We start from the raw sequence: 7250 nt of genomic DNA, 5'->3' as shown, positions 1-7250 counted from the left end.
CTAGCTTGTAACACTGATGCTGATTTGGGGATCAGTCTTCCGATGCTACGTTACCGAGCGCACATGCAATACCAGTTAACATGATTGATGGACAGAAATAATTAGGCATAATTCGGCGAACAGCGTAGACATAAATTGTGGAAGATCCCTTCCGCCATTATAACCCATCCTCCATTGTCATTGTAACATGGTTGCCAAAATTCTTATCATCCTCTCAGCATTTGTGGTCTATATAATCGCTGCACCACACTCGACTCATCAGGATATTGGAGGAGGTAAGTGTAGTGACTAGGATTGAATTGAAGTCGTCATTTCCGTACTCAATGTATATTTTTAGGAGCTTATGCCGCCATTAGAGCTGACTCGGAGGATACTATAGTGATACACGAGCCTGTATTCTTGGCAGGGAGGTCCATTAGTTAGGAGTTTTCACAGCTGAGAAGTGTGGAATTGAGAGGAAGTTACAACGTAGATCGTTGGCTGGTGTGTGTAGCCTAGATGACTCGGAGTGGAGTTGGATGGACATCATGCTGTGTAATCACGTGATATAAATCTAGATCTAAAATCTAGAAACTTAAATCTGTAACATAATTGCCTAGCAAGGTTCGCAACGCAGTCCCCTAGTGAAGTCATGCACAGTTCGTCATGCAGTGTGCTTTCCACGACAAAGGAAAGTAGATTATTTTACATGATAAGTCTCCACGCGGAAAACAACATCAGATCTGAGATCCAATACGGACCCGATGTTAAAATTGGCTGATACCGATGCCAACGCCAACTCGGGCACTATATTTAGACTTACTTATGGTTCTTCACGGCCGCAGACCATGGAATCTGCATCAACGATGCATTGCATAGCCCCACTGCAGATTTGAATAGCCTAGCATGCTATCCTATGCATCGCATAATACCTTCCAGGCCAAACATGAGCCTGTTCGCATGTGTGCTTGCGACCCCGAACCGTGACAAAAACCCCCTTTTAACAATTCTCAGTACTAGTTTGCAATCGAATCCGTCTGTCCACAGATTCAAACCATGTTCAACAATCGACTTGAACGTTCTGTCTCCCTGATTATGATGGTATCCCTCGCTATTGTGTCTATCGTGCTTACTAGCATCATATTCAAGACAATATTCTCAAGGGAGAACTTGAACACCCAGAATTTCTCGAAAGCGCACACTCCAAGGCGGCAGAAAAGTTTTAGTCAGTGTACTTTCTGTCCGAGATTAGGATAAGCTTAACTTATATTTTCAGCTTTCATGGGTGACGACTTTCCTGAGTCCCTAGTACCTGACGCGGGCAGAGTGAGATTCGTGGAGGAGGAAAGTGTACGATTTACGCTAGACCTTCAGAGGCCAAGACCGAATGGCTTTCCACTTCTCCCCCAGGGACTGGACACGTAGCTCTGGGTGCAGAGAACCGGGCTTTCTTCGTGGCCATGTTCCATCAGCTTCACTGTCTCAGGCTCTTCCGAGCGGCTCTCACTGGTCAACATAATCAAGATCATAATCATCACTGTCTTAATTATTTAAGACAATGGATACTTTGCCAAGCAGATCTCACACTGGAAGCAGGAGATTTTACCACACGAGACTTCGAACAGCACCGTGTTGGTGCTACACACGTCTGCAGAGACTGGGGGGAGATATACGACAGTGTTTCTGTCAATTGGAAAGACCGGCAACCTGCTCCTATTAGCAATCATATAGCTGTAAGTCTTAGTGACTGCTCGTGCGATCAAAGCAGCTGACTCTCTTCTGGATAAGTGAGTGAACAAAATCCTTCCCTTTTAGTAGTAGAACTAGTATTGTAGTAGTGCAGGATACCCATTCCCAACTCATGGTTATTCATTTCATATGTTCGAGTTGAAAAGTAGTATGCTCAAGACATTTGTCAGTAGGTATAAGACCGCCTGTATCTCTGACGATCCGTGCACGAACTGCCGCCACCGTGACATGCCTGTGGCCAATACAGTTGAACGCGACTCCTACACCCTTGCGCCAGGCTTAGTTGAAACAATGTACATTGATATATTCATCTTCTGGAGTTGGCAGGGGCGCTTCTCCCTTGTATTGGAAGTGGAGCGCCTTGTATACCGCAACCTGTAGCGCGATGAGCAAGTTTTTAGCAACCCCCTTCAATTACGCACGTTGTCATCGGTATCTGTGCAGAGCGCAAGGATGGACGTCGTCATGCCTGCAAATGAGATGAAATCATGCACACATAACGAACAGTTGGAACGCCACACCTGCTGTTCCACCATTTTGATCAGGTTTGTGGCGATTCCTTGATGTTGATACTTCGGATCGACGCAAATACAATTCAGATACCAGGAGCTCTCAACAGTCTGAAAAAAAGTTTAAAGAAAAAATTTGGACAACAGGATTGGACACACATGAGGAGACAGCGCCGTTTCGATAAATGAGGCCAGCGCAGGACCACTGTACTTTGATAGAGATATCAACGACAAGAATCAGAAAGAATCAGTACTACTTACAGTGTTAATCCACCATTCTCTGGTCTTGGGTGACAGAGACGCCAAGAACTGGTAAAGCCAAGATTCCTCTGTGCATCACTTCTGACGGTCAGCGAAGTTGTGTAACCAGCGATGATCGCAACTGACTTTTGCCAAAGAACTTTCCCTGGAGGAAACCAGAGAGCTAATCCAGCGATGGCTCCTGTATCATTCACTGTTGCGATGTATACTCTTCCGGCAAGCTGGCAGGCCCTGATCATCGCGCGGAACAATGGCCCCTCGAGACTCTTGTTCCCACCAGTCATGGCATCAACAGATGGAGCTGGATTTGAAGACATCATGACTATGCTGTTGATAGTTCGAAGGCTATCTTACAATCGACATAACCTCTGATACATATCATGACTGACTCGTCCAACTGAGATTCTGTAGCGTCCTTGAGTCATGTGACAAGTAGTGGTGACGATAGATGCCCGATACCTGATAATTGGTTAATGATGGACAGCTTATACAGAAAGTTTGTTCATGGTGAGTTGAGTTGGATGGGCAAAGCCGCCACCGATTTGGCAATAAACACATGACACGGTGTTTTTGGCAAGACCTTCGAGCGTCAATTCATCCGCGTCGGGATCAATGCGTGCAGTACAGCAATGCAGAATTTCTGGCGACAATCCGTCTGGTACACTGGCATAGCCTTGTTTGTGAGGCCACTTGCCACGGCCCGTGGCAGTAATATGATACTATGCTAGATCATTCTGAGCGTACGGTCGAAAGCAATAAGCCAAATAACAGGCCACGGAACTTCGCCACACTGCTCGGTTGGTATATCACGGAGCCGACAAAGCAGGGCACAAAGGGCGCGAATCAGTTTAATTCCAGAGGATCAATGATTATACCAGTACTGTCTTTGGTCGCATTCAAGTTGTCGATCGGATCATTATCGGCAGGCATGATTACGATATGAGCAACTTATGAACATGACAACCGGTGATTTTCTGCAGCACCTGTGGTGAGCTGTTGCCACAAATGGTTTGCTGTAAGTATAGTTTTCCACGCAGCCACGTTGATCATCATCCTTCTCAGCGCTGCCTGGTATCATAGCTTCAAGTTTACTAGCCTATACGTTGTCAAACTGTCTTATTCAGATAAGTACCATTCTAAAATTTCGAAAGCAGATCCAACATCAACTTGAAGCTCACTGAGTTCTACGTCTAATCTCGCTCAGTTATGTTGCATAGATTTTCTAATCCCAGAGAAGGTTATCAAACTCTCAATCAAGTCACTCATTTTGGTGATGAAGGTAAGAAGATTCGTTAATATATTTCATTGAAACCATGCTGAAAAACCCAGATCTCGAGGATTTACCGCGGAGGACAAAATACAACCAGACGTTGTCCATCTGGCTCCTAACGATCATGATTGTATGCACTATCTTGGATTTTTCTATGATTGTCTGGGATCGATTTCTTCGAGTTGACCTTCGCTCCGCTTCACACTTCAGACGAGCTACTCCCGTTCCAGAATCCATATCTCAACCTCGAGATCCTCTATAAGAATCCTGATTTCAAGAGCTCTACCCACGAGCCAATTATCAACAATGCACCAGTAATCGCTCAAGTTTCCAATAGAGAGCGTCAGAAAATCCTCCCTCCGTTTCAGCGCTATAAGTCCGTGGAACAAAGTAGAGCTCCTATATACGAGCGACGGCTTATCGTAACACAAGAAGTATGCTATTCATAAAGAATATATTCAACAGACTGAATTTTTCTAGTTCGAAAGCATCGCACAGTTTCGCGTGCTTGATTTTGGCATGGAAAACTGCAGCCTCTCACTCACTGTCCCTCCAAGAAACAGCACAGAAGATTTGCTCTATTCGGATCTTGGCGACTCTGTAATTCTTGATGTCTGGTCTCTACCAGCTAGACATAAGTTGGACCTATACAATCTGTCATGGTCGAAACTTCCTCGACCGAGGGTACACATTGGCTACATGAATGCGTCATATGGAAATACATATCGTATGCCAAGCTTTCAGTGCAAGTCGCAGTCATACCAGACATTTGCAGTCTCCTGCTCTAGCCCTGGTTGTCTTGTGAATGTCACAGGCAAGGATATGGGACCTTCAGGTATGACCGTTATGTCTACTATTGTTAATGGTGTTCTGACTAGTCTTACGGGCAGGGCTATACATGTATCAGAGTCAAACGATTTAACTAGGCACGCAACTGAGCTGCGCAGGCAGAGACTTCGTTCACCAAGTCTGACGTGAACTTTGTGGCCTTAGAACATGGTAGAAAATGAAGGATATACAACGCCAGTGTACAATGTGGATTTACTAGCGAACGCCTCTTGGATCAAAAATAGTTTTTTTCATGAGAGAGCTGGTACATATTAAGTAGCCGTATTGTGACGGGTAAGCTTTGCGACAAATTGGACGGTGCGGCAAGCAGCACCGACGTCAATATTATCACAGAAATCTTCTGAACCGTAACATTCATGTGATCTATAGAATGTTTGCCTAATATTAGGTTTGCACAGGTGTCTCATCTATCCGCCCATTAAGCCTAGCGTCCATCGCTATTCGTTTTTTCCACCACGTGTGATCTGTCTGACTTGTGCAACTTCCGGTGTAGCCTGTGAATTGATTGCCAACTACACTAGTGTTCATCAGCATCATGATCAACGCTATCTTAGTAGTGTTTACCGGCCGTCTTCTTACTGGCAGCCGTAACACTCTGCTAATTAGAAACATACCGGGTAAATATTCTGCCAGACACTGCCCATAACTGATCAATGCCGATGAGAGCTATTTTAAATATCACTTACATCAGAATGAGCAAAACGAGAACAAGGAAGTGTACACGCATAGCATAGTACGTCCGTTGCTGTTAATATAACAGTGCAGGAGTAAGCTGACGAACTTGTTTGTATGGACGCAACAATGCATACTAACAACTCCAGAACCCGGCTCTGGATTCTCGCTCTCTGCATTTTTATGAAGATTAGCATGATACTCTTCTTCTGCAGACTTCAAGTCGATGAAAAAACGAACAAGGCCTATTGTGAGCGAGCCTGCAGCCAAGAAGTGAATCATGCATTGATCTTTCACCGCAGCGTTTGTCGGCGACGATTTTCCTCGACTGTTGCCCCTAGCACAGACTAGTCCAGTCCTGATGGCCTTCGAGGATTCAGCACATTATCAGATAAACACTGAAGATGGGAGGGCGGAGTGGGCCAGCCTAACGCCGGGTAACGGGCTCGTTTATTTGGGGGAACAGCCTGATCACCCATTCTCGATCTCGATGTTCCACCAATTGCGTTGCCTCGATATCCTACGAGAAAATATTGTTGGAGAAAGCAGCAATGCAGCTCTGAGCCGTCACTGCCTCAACTACTTGCGCCAGATGATAATGTGTCGAGGTGACGCTCAGCTGGAAAACATATTATTAGCAAGCAAGGAAAATTCATCCCAACCATTTTTCGTGCGACCAGGGACATACGTGTGTAATAGCTGGAATTTCGTACTGGAGGAAGTGAGGAAGAACCAGGCTGGAGCTAAGCTCATGTGGTGATACTACCTACGAGCAAAGTTACTTTAGTACCTTGCGTAAAGCTTCGGACTCAGCGTAGAATCAAACTTCGGACGGGCCCCCCACCACGGGACGCACTTTTTTGACAGTGTCTCACGAAGGTGTTTGTTTTCGGGCCGAAAAAACCACACATGCCATTCTGCAACTCATCGCGACTTGGTGGCAAAGGTAGCGCAGTTCAGTTGAATTGTGGTCGATCTACAATGATTCCCTTATTGTATCGTTGAGAAGCTTCCTCCGCCAACCAAAGTTGAGTTAAAGAAGTAAATACCTAGCAAGTTTGGAGGGGAGTTCACAAATGCGACTTCTCCAGGCTTTCCGACAGCGCAAGTAAAAATTGGACTGAGACCGAGTCTTTTTTCTGGTGTAGTCAACACGCACCCAAAACGAAAGCCTCAGGTTCGGGAGGCGCTTGTTATGGTCGCTTTCGCTGGAATTTGTACGATTCAATGGGGGCATTAGTAGCGAAAAAACTCAAAATACTATCCAGAATGGGACAATGCGCCATACCGGCTTCTAGAGCGCCGTCGTTGACCACCAATTCTGCGACCTGGAGTCCACTCGTTGCAGATCCTATCACGAAAATTTTATCCGCAATGAAGTCTTGTGGACGAGAGCGAGCCCAAAATATGACGCTTTAGCAATCTTGCAGGTGCGATTCGAAATCAGCAACGTTGCGTGGTTCTCCTTCAGAAACGCCGAAACCACGATAATGCAAGATAAGGGAAGCCATCCTGCATCTCAAGCCCAACGCTCCCCGAATGCTGCAAGGCCGTCATCTTTGGTCACTGGGGCTGTAGGAACGGTGACATTAGTGTTGACGGTACTTCATTTTGAAGCATACCCAGGACCTGCAATAACCATAAGATACGTGCCATTCTCTGCCAGTCAGGAGTACCAAAGATCAAGGCTAACATGCGCGCGAAAAAGACTGATCATCTTTCTTCTGGTAAATGACTCATTATAATATGCACCAAGCCTTCGTCTCATTATCATAATGCATAATACAGTGGGCCTATGCCACAGGATACTTCTGAAGTTTCTCGCCAACTTGGTCCTAACTGTAGGCAACTGCTATCGACTGATGAATGTCAACGCCACTTGGACGAACATGCGTGAGTTCATCTGCGTGAATGGTCGGTGAATCTGCGGGATTGGATGAATTTAGTGTGATTGGTGAGGG

The sequence above is a fragment of the Suillus subalutaceus genome (genome assembly GCF_016647625.1).
Source record: "Suillus subalutaceus strain FC151 chromosome Unknown DFJ58scaffold_376, whole genome shotgun sequence".
Taxonomy (NCBI): domain Eukaryota; kingdom Fungi; phylum Basidiomycota; class Agaricomycetes; order Boletales; family Suillaceae; genus Suillus; species Suillus subalutaceus.
This window is presented reverse-complemented; position numbering follows the sequence as displayed.